At 34.5% G+C, this 19353-nt stretch overlaps 1 long non-coding RNA gene across 1 annotated transcript; it reads left to right on the top strand.

Moving 5' to 3' along the window:
* Positions 1 to 3803: 3803 nt before the first annotated feature.
* On the top strand, positions 3804 to 5087 carry LOC127867633 (uncharacterized). Its single transcript, XR_008043588.1, has 3 exons — positions 3804 to 4008; positions 4558 to 4683; positions 4812 to 5087. It is a non-coding gene; the product is annotated as an uncharacterized LOC127867633 (long non-coding RNA).
* Positions 5088 to 19353: the final 14266 nt, after the last annotated feature.

The following is a 19353-nucleotide window of genomic DNA, read 5'->3' as shown; positions in this document are numbered from 1 at the left end:
TAATACAAAAATACGCTGTTTGATTAGAAACATTTGATTCAAGTCTCTATAACGCTCAAAATCAACGAACATTTCGTAAAGTATTTCGTAAAATAAAGTTAACACCTAAACAATCAGTGTTCCTTATACCAATAGCCACAATTTCAACGCTAGATGTGGCATGATTACATAGATTTTTGTAGTTACAAAATGCACGTTTTTATTTATTTGTGACCAAAATAAATTCCATGTTAATTTTCTGCGAATATATCTATTGATACGACACACAAACACTAAAATAATACCATGTTAAAACCATAATAAAAACGAGCATTTTGTATCCACAAACATCTATTTTACCAGACCACATCTGACGTTGAAATTTCGACAATGGCCATAAGGAACAATGATTTTTTAATTGTTTAGCTTTATTTTACGAAATATTGTACGAAATTTTCTTTGATTTCGAGTAGTAATGTTACTTTAAATGTAAGCGATATTTGCAATAAGTTATTTACCTATCGTAAGGACAAGCCATGTAATTTGACAATTATGGCGATGCTACTATGCACGTGTTAACGCCATCTGTGTTGAGCTTGTTATATTTATTTCGAAATTAAACAATAAATATAATATATACTTATAAAGTTATGAAATATAAAAAATTATAAGCCATCTAAGATTGTAAAGAAGTTAATATATTAAAGGCAAAACAAACAATTCGTTCGAAAGATTCAACTGATTTAGTTTGTTATAATTATAAAGAAATAGTGAAACTCGATGAACATTATCAGGAGGGAGATTCTTGTCCGCCAGTCTTTTATTTTAGGCACAACACCAATGCCCTTTACAATACAAGATAATACACACGATACGACATTTAGCATAAAATCATTAAAAGATGTGGCCGCCGCATCCAAACCTCGAACTCAGCCAAGCATACATAAAATAAACGTGCACATACACATTAATCTCTAAGCATCGTAGTTTAAATTCAAAAGCTATAACAAAGAATACTTTATTTCATTTAATTACAAAATATCAATTACTCAATCGTTAAGAATCATTCAGTGCTTCAGAATCACAACTTTTTGAGGCACGATTCCATGAAGAAATAGTACAAGTGTCCGTTATGTCCCTTCTTAGTAACACGATTTCAGTACTAAGAATCAATTAAGTACCAATTACAGATCATCATAATGCACCTCTTCACGTTGCAGTTATAAAGGGTATTACATGGTCGATTATGCAGCTCAGATGTATATACATAATACACATATTCTATATAAACTATATCAAATGTGTATGTTTTACAAACAATTGTTATAGAGAAATATATCGCAAATAATGTGTCCTTCTCAAAGCAATGTACATGTACGCAATAACTTAAAATGTCTTATATTATTTTCAGATATGCTCATAAAACACAATGACGCAATGTTTTTGTTAAATCAACAATACAATTTAAATAATAAAATTATTTTAAGTGCTTAATTAATGGCCTTTGTTGGCATCGTTTTTTGTTCTTCGCCGTCAGCATACTCTTAAAGTCCCATGTATGTGTGAACATTTATAAATCATGTATCCCAGTGTTTTTGTTTTCATTCATGTATTTTAGTAATAACTTTTGGAGTTTCACTTTATCTATATATCAAACGGGGTGGGATGAAAGTGTCAGTGAACTACTTTTTGCATTTACGCAGTCAAATCATCGGGGTGGGAGATTTGCCCTTTTCCGTCTGCATGCCATTTTCTTCGTTTACATGATCAATTCCAGTGAAAAAACATGTATCTTTTGTGATTTATTATTTGTAATATAACTTTATGTACACTGCGTTGGTACTGTAGAAATGCATATGCATATTGTTTACGTCCCAGTCATTATTTGTGAGCTTGCTCACAAATAATGCAGACGCAAAATTTCAAATCGCTTCGGCTTATCTACGAGGAGCCTAACTTCGCTTTACACATGCCGTATCCGCGCGAGAAAGAGTTGTATTTATGAAAGAGGTTGAGTTCTCCGACCATATTCATTCACAAATGGAAACATTATACGAATATCGTGTTAAATGTAATAGTTTAGAACGGAGCTTATATAGAAAAGAATCAATAAACAGTGATTGTATTATACCGTCGGGGAAGAGATTGTAAATGAATGAATATAATAGCCCACTTTCTGCTACGTCTTCATGACGTAGTATTTTTTCTCAGTTCATTCATAATTTGAGGCAATTATAGTTGCGCCTGTCGATAATCAAAGGAGAGTCCGATTGCACTGGTGATAACAACGCAATAGGTTACGCTTGTTTATATCCACAGTTCTCAGTTTATAAAACGTTGAACATGAGTTCAACAATTAGTACAGGGATACGATAGACAACATGAAAAATGCTTCATTATCGCTAAAACCGATTATAAAAAACAATTAAATATAACAAGAATTATCTTTAAAAAGGTAGTCTTGCTGTTTTTTAAAATGAAGTTTAAAATTTTGTTTCTAAATAATTTAATTGAAAACAAAAGTTAAACTATTGTGTGTGTTTTTTACTTGTTAGTCGCATATTTTCGGCATTAAATGTGTGTTATAATAGGCAAACCATAGTATAACATTAGTATAAGTAGATACAAATTATGCTATGTCCTCCATCATCGCAATATATCGTATGTTAATATTTGATTAACATGCAGTTTTCTTTCCAAACATTTGAATCACACTTTCATAGCCGCGTCATGCGAAAATGAGTCTTATGGTCTTTCGACCAGCGTAGCTCAAGTTTTAATGTGTTTTGCGTGAGAATTTAATACAATGCTGTTTAATACCAATACATTTTTATTTGTGAGCGAAGCTCACAAATAATGCAGACGCAATTTTGCAAATCAGTATGCCTTTGCTACGGAAGGGCCCGTAACCCATGACTGCCTGTGTGGATAACTCCATTCAAATTTAGCAGACGACAAAATAAACAACAGGTTTAAGAGCTTGTGGGACGTATTGACCAGTCTAGTGTTTAAAACAGCTTGTGCGATGGCATTGGTAAGTTTATCATTGAAATCTGTACATATTGGCAGCTTTCAGGGAAAACGGGGCTTAATGCTGCATTAAAAGTCTGTCATGTGGGCAAAATTGTTTCTCAATAATGTAAACAAAATAGATAAAGTATTAGATACACATATCACAACATGTACATGATTATAGGCTTGTTATTCTTTAGCAAGGCAACCACAATTCTTAAGATGGTTGCCAGTGCAGCGACAAGTTGTGAAAAAGACATATTGTTGTTATTTTGTCTAAATTATCTCTATAACATAAATATGAGGACAGTCACACATATCTCGACCTGTGCTTTAAGACACACTCTTTAAAATTTGAATGGGTTGTGTTCATTTCAAACTTGCGATATAAAAAGCTATAACATTAGTTTGAAAACTGAGTTGCTTCTAAGATTATGCAATAGCGAACAAATTCAGTACCTTCAGCGCTTTGATTTTGATATACTCGCTGGTATGATGCAAAGCAAACTAAACACTCTCTTGGTAAAGACATATTGCTTACCATTAAGCCAGTTCTCCGCTATTGCTAACAAGTTAGATTATTAAAAATTCTTTTTTAAGTACATTTATGTTGGAATAATCGTGGTGTTATTCTCGATTTTAAAACCTGAATGTGTTCACAATTTTACGTCAAATGCAAATGTACCAATCGAAAATCATGTGCTTATCAAGTTTAATATGATACTTAACAATTAAATATTACATAGGTTTTATACAACGTTTCTTTATTATGTTTCCTAGAAAATGGTGACAACAGGAGAGAAGTAACTGACACGAAGCGCGAGTGCCTTGCAGTTTACGTACAGTGTTGGACACCCAAAGCTATCCTTAAACTGTGTAAAGACTGTGTATCTGGTAGAGTGACTGAAATGTTGAAACCTGTTGAAAGAAAACTTCGACGAATCGAAGGATACGAATGTGTTACATTGGCGGTTGTTATTTACAGGAAGGACTTCATAAAATCAATTGACTTATTAGGTAGGTAGGTTTATTGTTTGAAAACGGTATTTAATAAAGGTAAGTTTTAACTTTAATTATATTAATAATGGAACATAGGCACTTTTGTTATGGTCTGTTACCGAATAAAATGGTACTGTATCGGATCGTTTCGTATCGAATCATATTGTACGTATAACAGTATATTGTATTGTATCTAATTTCGTATTTTCATTGTTATAATATTTGTATTTCGCTTAATAAATGCTGTTTTCCACGGAGATGGAACATAACGAAACCAGAGATATATTCATGCAAAAAGTAACTTAAAAAATATTAAACATTAACATTTTCCCGCTAAAACTGCAGCTTTTTAGCGATTTTTCATTATTTCTTTAAAATCGGGGACGTAGAGGTATGATAAACAGAAAATCAGGTCACTGCCTGATCTTTGTGTAATATATCAGGCAAGGCTGAGAAAAATATAACGGCGAGGTTTGCAGTAACCTGTTATTCTTTATAAATCACACGTTGATATTTACATGAGCTTAACCATTAATAAGCGTCAAAATGTGTTCGGTTTTAATTCAGTTCGTCGTCTTAAGTGTTATTTCGACAACATGCCTCGGACGGAAGAATTGATCTCGACACACAGGAACGGTTTTACACCGACAGATATTGCACCGACACTACACGCCTTTGAATTTGCAACAAAAGGTACTTAAACAGATTGAAACCCTCTTACAAACGTATAGTTACATTTAATTAATTATTTTGATATAATCACACAATTTAACATTGAAATAATGTATACTATTAAGTGAAATGTAGCACTTCTCGTTTAGTAAATATTCAAGAAAATAACGAACAAGAAATAATTGGCGGGGATACAGAAACGAATCAAGCATTGCCTGGCACGTTTAAACACAGATATGGTCGGGGAACGGATGACGTTATTTAGTCTAAATTGAGCCAAGAATCAAATGAAGAGGACGCCAAAACAACCATTATTGGATATACGCCCGTTTCCAATGATAGTTCGAAAAGTAAAGATCCAGAATATAGAAGTGACATAAGGACAGATTCGAACAACACACTGGATGCTGAACTACATCTAGGATCGTCTGGTAAACAAAAATGTTCAGTAAGCTCTGCAAGTAGACGCATAAGTGTTCACGTTGAGCATCTGGTATTTCAGTCTCGAAAAGTATTTTGACCGAGGCACAGTAACTTTAAGTTTTTTTGCAATCAGATCTATTCATATTGTTCATTAGCCGATATATATTGTATTATATGACCTTTATACTGATCATCTTTACTGAATCTAAACTCGCATAAAACAATAAATGCGCGTCTTAAGTGGTTACTTTTAAATATTTAAAATTATTTCTATTTACGTGACATTATTAATGTTTTATCGAATGCATTTGAACATAACACACACTGTATTTCTGTCGTAAAGAATCATCATCATCATCCCATTGGGGGCAAACTAACAGATTGGATGATAGGCATACATTAAAAATATCAATATGACTAATGGCTCGTAAGTTTAAAAAAGATTACAGACTTCAAGGACATACAGCGTTTCACTTCTTTATATAATACCGTGTGTAACTTAATAAACCGCCTCTCCCGTAATTTTTCACACAAACAAAGACTAATCAAGGCCATTGTAGTTAATTTAATCAGAACCATATATGCAATATTAAACGCAGCTGTTTGGAAGAAAGATCCAAATTAATGTACTACAGAGAAACATTATGAAAATTAAAGAAAAATCCGTAGTCACGTGTGAGTTATCGGTTAAATACGATATTCAAACGTTTATTATTATGGTATAATCTGATGCACACTCATATTGCTCCTGATCTGATTCACTTTTCCATCAGATTTAGAGGTTGCTATGTGTTTCAGCACCTGTCCTCCCATGTCTACCTCTTCAGTATTAAATCCCTCAAATTATTTGCAGATCTGGTCTCCACTTCATCACTCTGTAGACCCAACAATCGTTTTCCGTCCCGTCACTTCTTGAAATAACGTTCCATTGCCTTTTTGGGGCAATGCTGGAGCACGCCTCTTTTATCAATTTTAAAATACAAACCTTAAGTGGTGCGAGGGTTAGGCGATTTCCCTTCATGGTTTTGCCAACGTGATACTCGGAAAGCAATTCATCATATAACCCTGCTAGCGTGACTGACAATGGTTTGTTAGTGACACATATTCGAGCTGCAAACGCGATATCTGACCGCCTGGTATCACACACATATCAGTGCTTCACGTTTTCTTTTCAATGTCTATGACCGCTGGAATGATTTGAGCCCTGCATGCATCTCAAGCAATCAATCTTGCGTTATTGCGTCCCCAATTATTCATTTGCCTATAATTTGTGTCATGTGCTTCAGAACTACACGATAAAACATTAAGAAACATCACTCTTAGGTGGTGGCTTAACACCTGGTAAATGATGGACAAGGGTTGCCATAATTGTACCGTCGGCATGAGCCCCTTATATCATTGTCTATTTCAGTGTTCATGTCCTGTTGAAGTCAATGACACTTCAGACTTGTCCTCAAACTTGTAATTGCTCTTCCCCGGCATCTCTAAATCGACCGTTGTTTCGTCCATATTCCAAATTACACAATCCTCATGCTCTCGTCTCTTTCTTATTACATATTTCAAAAACGTATCTACGAGATTATTTGTCACAGCAATAGTTTGTATTCAATGTCTGTATACTGGGCTGACGGCCCAGCACCTGAAAAATGTTTTGCGACTTTGAAATTTTTGTTTTTGCCTTAAACCGGTCGTTTTTGCACGGTCGTTTTCCATCAACATTAAAATGCTAACTTGCAAAATGTTTTCCTCGATGCTAGGCCACGCTAATTACTTTCAATATCTAAATGCCATTAACAATGATTTCTTATTGTTATAAATTTAACAAGAGTTACAATTATTCTAGTACTTTGATAACCCTTTCCCGCCTTTGAAAAATGCAACGCCATCTGAGACGTTTATTAAAGAATATACGGTATATTAAATTAATTTATTTTTTAACAAAGCTATTTCTTCCCTAAAGTTATGTCACGTTTACTTTTTTATTGTTTGGCAAAAACAATAACTGCGAAACAAGATATTACACATGCTTTACTGGTGCATATATATCTTTTCAGAATCTTCCACTTCCAATAAGGCAAACAGAAGGTAATCTTATTAGATCAATATGTTTCGTTTTTAGTAATATTAATGTTATTTGGTATGTTATAATTTAATTTGAAACAAACTATTGAATTTTTTCTCGTCGTCTCTTCGTCGAAACCACTTAAGCAAAAGCAGCTTACATCAAACTGCGAAGTCGATTTATAATTAAGCAGACTGGAAAATTTGTCAGATGTGCAGTTGACGCACCTTCGATTTATTTGTATAATAAATACTTATTGTTAAAAAAATGATCAACACGTAAGAGAATCAGGAGATTTAGGTTGATCACTTGTTTTGTTTTCAATTTCTTTAAATAAGTTGATTTACAAGCAGAGCAACCACAGGACGGGTAAGATTAACATATATGTGCATAGATAGTTAAATTTTTAAATTCTGAAATCATTGGCTCTATTTCATAAACCATCCGAGTAATCGGATAATAGGTTCTATATAATTGTTTTTGACTTTGGAAACACCTTTATAATGTATATTTTCGCAATGTTTATTATTTCTTTTCGTGTACTCATAGATGTTTGGCTAATAATCCTTCACAAATAATGTATCGGATAAAATGTTGTTACATCGTCTAACACAAACCGCTTAACGCAAGCTTATCAAATCATATTTCAAAACAGATACAACATTGAAGGATAAAAGTTATGAAGAAGTAGTATCAAAACATGTTGTTAATAAGTGCACATAATTTGCGTTTGTACAGGCGATAGAAATGGGCGTGCACTGTTTGTTATGAATTGCAATGAAATCGAAAACATTTTATATGTGATACCGTAAATTGATAGTTGATTGATTTATTACAAATTATTGTTTAACATCAAACATAGGTTAAAGATTTATAAATAGAATGTTCACATATAAATATTTCCTTCACGGATACAAAAATTAATGAATGTCATAGAGATTGTATCATTATATGTTTCAGATCAAAATTGTATGCAATTGATAAGGAATTCAACAACGTTCTTGTGAGTAATTTTACTATTTCTGAAAAGCCTTATGTGAAAGACTAAGTCGATAAAGCCAAACCATTTATATTGCAGATTATGTAACGGAAGCTCTGATAATTATCATCGTTTAACTCACGTCAGAGTAGAACTAACCATGTATATCTTCTTGTAACCTTATTGAGAGGATAACATATATTATAACAAACCAATATATAATCTCAGTCAAATGGTGGTGTGTTTTGCCACATATTATAAACTAAAAATGGCGCGGCAGAGGCCGACGCGTATCCCCACGCCGCATGTTTGACCCAGGGGCGCCCCAGGGTTGGTAATGGGGCCATTCATAGTTGAGATTGACCGTATTGTCATAAAAGATGTTCAGTATCAATTTGAAGTAAATCGGTGTAGAAATGAAGAAGTTAATTTAAAAAAACATAAAAACTGAGTGAAAATCTCTTACCCGGCCCCAACCATAACCCCCATAACTTTTGACCCAGGGGTCAGATCAAAATTCCAAATAGTGCAGGGTCGCACATATGCCCATAGCTACCATGTGTGTAAGTTTCAAGGTTCTAGTGCTGATAGTGTAGGAGGAGATAGTGGCCAGGACGGACAGACGGACGGACGGACAGACGGCGGAGATAACCACAATATTTTCAAAAAGCGTGGGGATAACAAGACCATATAAATTTGCTTTGAGTGATATGGGTGATATTCACTTGCTGAAAAGACGGACCAAGATACTGGTTAATGCCGCCATCGCCCTGTCAATTTAATGGGGGTAATATTGGTTTGTACTTGGTCGTCGGTGTGAAGGTTGGTCGGAGTGTCGGTTGTAGAACTTTCGTTTCCACGCAATATCTAGAGAACATTTGTACCTACAATATCCAAATTAGTTTGATATGTACTTGGGAGGAAATGACGAAGCCTATGAATTTAGAACTCAACAGGTCGAAGGGTAAGGTCTTAAGGGCTTGTCACACTAAATGTGTTTCCTCACAATATCTTGTATATGTTTCGACCTAAGATCAAGCACATTAAGACTGTAGTTAATTATAGGAAAGGGATAATGATAATGAGCTCATCAGGCCAAGGTCGAAGTCACAGTGTCTTATATAGATACGTTTCGACACTATTTTCTAGAAACGCTTTGTCCTACGATCACACAAAATAGCATAATGTTTCCATTGGAGGAAATCAGGAGCATTTTGAATTTTAGGTCCCTGGTAAAAATGTAAAGGGCACATTGACTTTTATCAGGACATTTGTTTTGTCATGGCATTGAGACTTAGAGAATGCTCTGACCTATGATATTCTAAACTAGAAATGGCGCGGCAGAGGCCGACGCGTATCCCCACGCCGAATGTTTGACCCAGGGGCGCCCCAGGGTTGGTAATGGGTCCATGCATAGTTGAGATTGACCGTATTCTCATAAGAGAAGTTAGTATCAAGTAGAAGTGAATCGGTGTAGAAATGAAGAAGTTAAGTAAAAGGCAATTTTGGATGGGTGTGGCCTATGTGGGCGGGGCGCCCCAGGGTTGGTAATGGGGCTATGCATAGTTGAGATTGACCGTATTGTCATAAGAATAGTTCAGTATCAATTTGAAGTGAATCGGTGTAGAAATGAAAAAAGGATAGTAAAAGGCAATTTTCGGTGGGTGTGGTCTATGTGGGCGGGGCGCCCCAGGGTTGGTAATAGGGCCATGCATAGTTGAGATTGACCGTATTGTCATAAGAGAGGTTCATTATCAATTTGAAGTAAATCGGTGCAGAAATATAGAAGTTAATGTAAATTAACATAAAAAAATTAGTAAAAATCTCTGACCCGGCCCCGCCCCAACCCCCATAACTTTTGACCCAGGGGTCAGATCAAAATTCCAAATAGTGCAGGGTCGCACATGTGCTCATAGCTACCATGTGTGTAAGTTTCAAGGTTCTAGTGCTTATAGTGTAGGAGGAGATAGTGGTCAGGACGGACGGACAGACGGACGGACGGACAGACGACGGAGTTAACCACAATATCCCCACGCTTTTCAAAAAGCGTGGGGATAATTACAATGCTGTTTAATTTGGAGGAAAGACGTACGCGTATCGACTTTGAGGTGAACAGGCCTCACTGGTGTAGGTCACTATGGCTAATGATAGAAAATTCGTTTCCGCGCAAGATTTGGAGAACAATTTGATCTCAAATTATGGAACGCCATAGCTGTCTGACGTTGTTACATTTCTTTCTGTCTTCTTTAGAAGGTGTCTTATTATGTCAAACCGTCGTAATATATTGTCAATATGTGGTGTTGACTTGTCAAAATACAGTTTTATTATGTCAAACAGTCGTGTTATCATGTTCAAATATGGTGTTGACTTGTCAAAATACAGTCCTATTAAGTCAAACCGTCGTATTAACCTGTCTTAATTTGATGTTGTATTGTCAAAATACAGTTCTATTATGTCAAACAGTCGTGTTATCTTGCCCAAATGTGATGTTGACTTGTCAAACCGTCATTTTATCTTGTCTACAGATTTGTTAAAGATAACACGACTGTTTGACATAATAAGACTGTATCTTTGACAAGTCAACATCACATTTGGATTGGTATGACAGAGGTATAAAATACATATACCAACTTGTTGACTTTAGAAATAAAATGATGTATAATTTTGAAAACATTAAATACCTCTACGACATCAATAGCAACGACGTTATGAAATTCAATACCTTAATCACATCTATCCCAACAAAATATAAAAGTGAAGAAAGCATAAATGACCTCGATATCAATCATACAGATGAAACTTTGTCAAAAGCGTTATTAAAAACGAAATACAGTAATAAATTTGTATTCAATATTCAGTTGCAAAACGAAGGCAATGACACATTAAAAACAAATGGAACTCAAATTTTACCGATATAGACTCAACCACTTGGAAAAAATCTATATTTTACCCCAAATTTCAACCAAAGACATGTCTTTACGCAGCTTTCAATATAAATGTATCATGCGAATTGTCCCCACAAACACATATCGTTTTAAATGCAAGCTTAGCAACAGCACTTTATGTGATTTCTGTCAATCACATGTTGAAACAATAGACCACTTATTTTGGCAGTGCCGACACGTTCAAATGATATGGACAAAGATGGAAACATTTCTTGTCAGTAAAAACATATCAATTAAAATCAATAAAACCAATGCTTTCTTTGGATGCACTGAAAAAATATACACTCAGATGTATTTAACTTTATTATGATGCTATTAAAATCTTTCATATTTAAAATGAAATATAAAAAATGCATGCCAACCTTTCCTCACTTTATTGAATATCTAAATACGAGAATAAAAATTGAATCTGAGATTGCCCTCGTAAAAAATAAATATGAACAACACAAAAAAATGGGTTCATTTCAGGTGATTCATACCTTCTACAAAACATGAATAATGCTATTCAGACAAATTGTATGGCAAAACAATTAAAAAAATCATTCTCAATGAAAACAACAATTACTCACAACATTTCGATTACAACACACCTTGTTGAATTTTTTTTATTTTGCTTTGATTTTTCTAGATAAAAGCATTCTATGTTTCGTAAAAATAAATTAAAGTTTATGTTTTGCGATAAATCACCAAGTTTTTTATATGACATTGACACCGTTAACATTGTTTAAAATGTATGCACGCATACGCTAAATATTTGATATGTTAAAGTACAAAGAGGTACATTTTTTTACAAACACTTTCTTATGTATTCCGTTTTCTGGTTATTATCGATGTATACTACATTGTAAAGAAATGTGAGAAATAAATGAGATAGAAAAAAGGACTGTATTTTGCGGGTCAGCACCATATTTGGACAAGATAACACGAGGGTTTGACATAGTAGAACTGTATTTTGACAAGTCAGCACCAGATTTGAACAAGATAACACGACTGTTTGACATAATAAGACTGTATTTTGACAAGTCAACAACACATTCACACAAGTTTACTCGACGATTTGACATAATAGGACTGTAGTTTGACAAGTCAGTACCAATTTGGACAAGATAACACGACTGTTTGACATAATAGGACTGTGTTTTGACAAGTCAACATCACATTTGAACAAGATAACAAAGTGGTTTGACATAATAAGTATGTACTTAAACAAGTCCGCACTAGCTTTTGACAAGATAACACGACGGTTTGACATATTTGAACTGTGTTTTGGAAAGTCAACATCACATTTGGACAAGATTACTGTTTGACATAATAAGACTGTGTTTTGACAAGGCAACATCACATTTTGAAAAGATAAAACGACATAATAAGACTGTGTTTTGACAAATCAACATCACATTTGGACAAACTAACACGACAGTTTGACATAATAATATATTCAGACAAGATAACTAGACGGTTTGACATAAAACGACTGTGTTTTGACAAGATAACAACGCATATGGACAAGTTATCACGACGGTTTGACATCATAAGACACCTTCTGAAGAAGACAGAAAAAATGTTACAACGTAAGGCAGCTATGGCGTTCCATATCAAATCGTACAAATCGTTGCGATGATTACTTGGGTAGAAACTATGTAGCCTATTAAGATTGAGGTCATCGTGTCAAATGTCAATGTCCCATGACTTGTATCATGAAACTGGTTTCTGCACGATAGTTTAGATGTCTTGAAAAGTAAATTAGGAGGCTTGTGGCCTTCGTGAAGGATGGTCACCAATGATTTTCCAAATAAAATAATATTTTATTAAGGTAACAGGGACGTCTTTGCTGCAAGTACTTGGGCAAAATGTTTTATAAACATTTATAGTTAAACATAGTTGTTATTTAAACGCTCCGAACTTACACTTGAGGTGGTTATTTTCTTCTTCTAATATGGTCTTTGAATGTAAGAATGCTCCAATAAATGCAACATTTCGTTGATGTGGCGTTTTTCTTGGTTGAATTGCATGTCTTGATTTTTACAAATTGTATTATCGCATTGCGAGCTCGTTAAGGAAAGAGTCACACATTTATTTCGTACGATAAAATACCGGAAGTCATGTAGGCGTATAATATCCCCTGTTTATGAAAAACTTGTTACCGGAGCAAAAATGCCACAGTTGTAATAAAATTGTGTAATGTTATCCTAAAATTTCTTAGCATTGAGTTATTTTCCCTAAACTTTCATAGTATGCATTTGTTGTAGGATGATGAAGTGGGAAATGTAGATTTGGCTAGTGATTACATAGATGACTCCGGGTTTGATTCCTTCGAACGTATTACCAGTATAAATAAACACACTGTAGAAGACGTATTTCAAAAGGTAGGTTTGCAATTAATTCGCTTTTTTAACTATCTTAGTACTTGCACACACTTCTAAACTATTCAATCGGGCGTCTTACACCCTGAATTGAGGTTTCATCATTGAGATGCAGTGTGCTGATCTGGGGGCTAATACTATATAATGCAATTTTCTCAAATATTATAAACACGAAGGAATTAAGTGATATTTTTATTTACTTAATTTCATCGTCCCTCAGAAAGCTTTCGGCCGGTGCATATTGAACCATTGATAAATTAAATTGAGGAGAACATAATTTTGATTCCCTTTAATTTCTTTCAAATTGGAATATTTTTTTAACAATTGCACAAATTGACATACGGGATACGTGTTTTGCATATTATCATATGTGCTCTATATAAATGGGATATTCCAGCACGTGTTTCTTTGTTTTGATTACATTCTGGGTAAAATTTATTTGCCTTTCGAGCTTTGTACATTCATTGTTCAAGTAGCGGACTATTACGTTTAAAAGTCCATAGACACTCAATATGAACAAATATTTTGTACAATATTGCGAAAAATAAAGTTAACACAAAACAAATTGAAAACAGTCCCAATAAGGACAATGTATAGTATTTTGACTGTGCAGTTCGTTGACTTTGTGCAAGATCCCAATAAATCCCATTCCTATGATATTATGAATATTTGTCCATTAATACTTATCATTCAATTAACATAACTGTCAATTAAAAGGCCCATTTACGGAAAGTCATAGTCATTATCGCGCCAAAATGACACTCCTGAACTCTGCGCAGGCGTCATATCATTGGAATGTTTATCCCAGTCTCGTAACATTTATTTAGGTACACAGTTTTAAGATTTTCGTTCGTATTTTGAAATAAAATGGGGGTGGTTGAGTTGATTTCTTTTTTAATGATTCATACTTTGACATTATTGAAACAAGTCATTTACACTCAATATGTCTCCACATCATGTAGAGTACACTTGACTCTCGCTATGCCGAAGACGTATACAGATTGGAAAAAATTAATTGTGTGTAATCCTTAATCGTTATAACGACTGGTATTCTCACCTTGTTGTCGGTGAAGAACATACTTATATTTCCTACCCAATGGAACACCATGCGACCAGAGCTCCAGATAAGAGGCGTATCTGCGTATTTACGCATTGCAAAAATAACAAAACGCATTAAAAATCGGCCCATTACGTGACAAAACGCTTTACAAATCTTGGTACGTATTTAAAATCGATTAAAGTGCGTAACCGGTTTAACAATAATCCAGTTAAGTTTTTAATGTAAGGTAACCTTTGAATCAAAAGTAAGTCAATCAAAATAAGCTTGTAATAAAAATGGCGGCCCATCATGTTTGTGGATCGAAAAGGGACGTTTTAAGCAACTTTCGGGAATATTTTTAAAGAAAGTCTATTCATATCGTCTTTTTAAATATATTTTGTTTGCATTGAAAAATATAAATAACAAATAATAATACTATTTCTAGCATAAACACGCCTTTTACTTTTTCCGTTTTCTATGGAAATAGAAAATACCCCTAATTATTCCTAACCCTTTATGGCTGAAACAAAGGAGTAAAATACGCATTGACAATAATATCAGGGGGTGAAATACCCTTTAGACTAAATCCTTATCTGGAGCTCTGCATGCGACACACGATATTTTGCGCGATACTCAAAGCGACGCGCGCTAATGTACCACAAAATATCGCCCTTGTGTAGGACACACGATATTGTAATATGTAAAAAGGTGATATATCGTGGTAAATATCGCGTGTCGCTCCGTATATCGCGCAAAATATCGTGTGTCGCTTCGTGTGTCGAGCAAAATATCGCGTGTCGCTTTGAGTATCGAGCAAAATAATGTGTCGCTTCGTGTATCGCGCAACATATCGTGTGTCGCCCTTTGAACGCGAGACACGATATTTTGCGCGATACTCAAAGCGACACACGATATTTTGCGCCATACACGAAGCGACACACGATATTATGCGCGATATTCAAAGCGGCACGCTTTTTTTACCGCGATATGTCGCCTTTTGGGCTACCTACACAAGGGCGATATTTCGTGGTACATTCTGGCGCGTCGCTTCGTGTATCGCGCTAAATATCGTTTGTCGCTTTGTGTGTCGCGCAAATTTTATTGTGTCGCTTTGAGTATCGCGCATAATATCGTGAGTCGCTTCGTGTGTCGCGCAAAATATCGTGTATCGCTTCGTGTGTCGTGTGTCGCCCTTGATGAAAGAAGGGCTAGATTATAGATGGCACTATCCGGATTCCGTATCTGCGTGATAATTAAACGTTCAACTTGTTAATTTGTTTGAATGTGCGAGTTCTATATAGTTTCAACTATTTTCAGTCGTACCGCGATAAATCACATATGAATTATCCGTGGTCCTTAAATTCCAAATTATATAATCTTGAAAGAAAGCCGCAACCGATATATATCGAAAGTTAGCTCGTTATAATAGTTTTGCCATTATTATCGCTTTTTAACAAAAGGATAGAAGGAAATCATATAGTACAACGCATTCTAAACACATTTGACAATCTTCGTCGAAGTACAGTGGAATCTCGAAATGTCGAAGCTTATAAACCATACAAATTATTTCGATATAAAAGATATTCGAGTAACCCGATTTATAAGACGTACACTTATGACTAGTTATAACTAGATACAGCCTTACAGGTGACAAACGATGCTGAAAGCTCTCCCGTAGGTAATTCCAACATTACTGTCAACCTTCATGTAGCTGTCTTTAAGTTTGTAAATTCATTCATGCGTTTCAATTAAGAAAAACCTTGTATCTCAAATTTTAGAAGGGAATGAACATATGTTCGAAGTTTCCATTACTTCGATATATCCGACTTCGGCATAGCAAGAGTCAAGTGTACTGTACATGATGTGGAGACATATTGCGTGTAAATGACTTGTTTCAATAATGTGAAAGTATGAATTATCTAAAACGAAATCCACTCACCCATCCCATTTTATTTCAAAATACGAATTAAAATCTTAAAACTGTTTTTGTGATCAAAATATCTGATAGTTCTATCGAATATGGTCAATGAGTAACGTCCACATCTCATCATGCCAATTTTCATTGCCTCAGCCGATGGCTTGAGCATAACTTTATTTTCGGAGCCGATGTCATGACCATCTAATAAGTAACCACGGTCGTTGTCTTGAGCCGTTTCTCCAACCCCACTCGAATTTAAATGTTGATAAAAAAGTTGTGTTCATGTGGGATGCTGTTATTTGGAATAACCGAAGAGAAATGATTAAATATTTCAATTAAATGTTGTTCATATTTTTCTTTGGTATAAATCCTGTGTTATTAGAGTTTGACAGAGAGAGTGGTGAATTTTGTTTGATTTTTGACCACATTCAAACGGATTTTTTAAAAAGTAAGCAGCTAGGAAGGTAAGGATTACGTTCACAAAGTCATTCTTACATAGGCTCTCAAAGAAATCTGCTCAATTCAATACGTAAAATATAAAGAATAGGGAAATACTTACAGTCCGCTTTTACCCGACATGTATACAGTACCGCAGCCGATGGATGAACCACAGACGATGCGTTAGTCGATTGCACGGTGTGTAGATGTCATTATTTTTATTTTGTATGTAAGAGAAAGCGACATGCATATTTTAGTCACGATGCAGAACTGTGTTGAGCAACTTAACAATCTGGAAACAGGTTCAAACTTATAATTCCTATCGGTAAACATTGAAAGTGGACAGGTACCTTGGGTTTATGATAACAGAAGGCATTAAGCTGATACATTTACTTAATTCATATCATCTTGTCTCAAAAAACGTAATTATGTTTCTCTGGTTCATCTGAACCAGTGAGTAATTAAAATGAAATGTGCTCAAAGTATTGTCTTTTTTATTGAGTTTTAATTTTAATTGAAAATCTATGATATTAATGTTAATGGACACGTGCGTGTTTTGTGATCACTTCTCGCTGAGTGGTAGGCTGGTCATCAACGTGTTTAAATTACAAATCCGTGTTTTGACCGCTTTAGGGTGGTACCGCCATTTTTAATCATGATTTTATGTAAAATGTTGTACCGTTAGTATTGTCTTGTATTGTAAAATCAATTGGTAATTTGATTTTATTAATATACTAGCGAGACGCAGATCGCTCCGGATGATATGCCTTGTGTCTTGGTGTATATTCAGGGATCGTGCATGGTACGGATAAGATCATGGTCAGGGTCACTGATACGTATCATAGAATAATGCTTATGCATTCAAGCTAATGGATTTCCCTAAAAAAGGAAGGTTTATGCGTCTCAGCGGATATGTTTGTCTTCTACAAAAACAAACCACTTTGTTTTAGAAAACACAATCCGAAACTTTGACAAGAACAAGAAAAGTCGAACTGTAGCTTCTGTAGTGTAAATAGTCTTTATTTTGCAAAGTTATTAAACAAGTGAAATTGTACGAAAACGTTGAAATGTCCGCTAAGTTTTTGGCTAATTTTGCAGCATCAAAGCCGGAAACTAACATATTTTCAATATATTAAAATTGATGAGCACTCAAAATCTGTTATGGTATTCCAATATGCATCGGGAGAAACAAAACAAAAATTTCTTGAATTCGTGTAAGCAAATATTTCACTAGTATTACTCACTAGGTATTCCTCGGTCCTAACGGTTACTACTGATACATTTATTTGTTTTACTTTTATAAGATATGGAACATAGCGGTGTGACTTTTTAGACGTTTTAGACTGTTAACACTAGTTCATACTTGACTAAAGTATACTAAAAAAATTATAGATTTAACTTTGTATTTTACCATTTTTCATTCTTGTTATAACCCACTGACTGGATTCAAATTAATTTCATATAAAAGCTCCATTATATGGGCTGCCTTGATTAATCTAGTAAGGAAAGTGTTTTGGATTTGACAATGTTATAACAAAAAACCGAAGCATGTTCAGAACTAATAAAACTTACCTAAGTATTTCTATCACGTCTCCTAGACTCTCCCATATCTTGATGTATTTGATGACGACCGACATTTAAAGCAACATATACGCCGTCTGAGGAGGAGGAGTACAGGAGGTAAGTTTTTCGTTCAAAATGATTGCGATCACTACCAATAAGATAACCGACCGAACTAAGGACCATTTTACTTCTGTCAATATTGAACGATTGGTATATTGAACGTTTCATATTCATTTGTCAAAGTAGATTTCTCAGTTGGTGGAGCGCTTGGCTACAAATAAGCGACCCTGCCAAATAACTTGTGTAGGGATTGGTCATGACATCCTTTCTACGACCCTTACCTCTGATTCAAGTAGGACAGTTGTCAGTTACTGGCATAAGTCAAAAGTCTTACTATCTTTTTAAAACACTATTTCGGATTCGTAGAAATATCGGGATTGTAGTTGTAAAAATCTAGTTGTTCATTAATTGTAATGGTTAAGTTTAAGTCTATTTTTATTTTTGTAACATGTTATAACAACTTAAACACTATGGTATTTATTCGAAATGTGTGAATTATTTCAACAATATTGTTTTTCAGACATTGGAATTGTAGTATATTGGGTATATAATTGATAAAACCCGATTTATTGACATGTATGTAATATAATGCATCTTCTTTGTAATGTTTGTTTAATTCAATATAAAATATAAATAAGTGTACTAGAGCATACACTTACCGAACATTTGCCAATTTTTACTTTTGTCAGTGAACATAATATTAAGTACACGTTTTTCGCTTAATATGACTGGTGTTTTAGTTCTTAAGTTTCTGAATTGGTATCGCTAATATATTTTGATAGAAGTGTATAATGTATTGTATGTTGTTCAAACTGTTAAATTATACACTGACGATAAGATAATTAATCCATGGATAAAATATTCAAAGCATACCAAAAGCACCCTCAACTTGGCACCAAAC

The sequence above is a fragment of the Dreissena polymorpha genome, chromosome 2 (genome assembly GCF_020536995.1).
Source record: "Dreissena polymorpha isolate Duluth1 chromosome 2, UMN_Dpol_1.0, whole genome shotgun sequence".
NCBI lineage: Eukaryota > Metazoa > Mollusca > Bivalvia > Myida > Dreissenidae > Dreissena > Dreissena polymorpha.
Note: the sequence above shows the minus strand (reverse complement) of the source record. Positions and strands in the feature narration are given on the sequence as shown.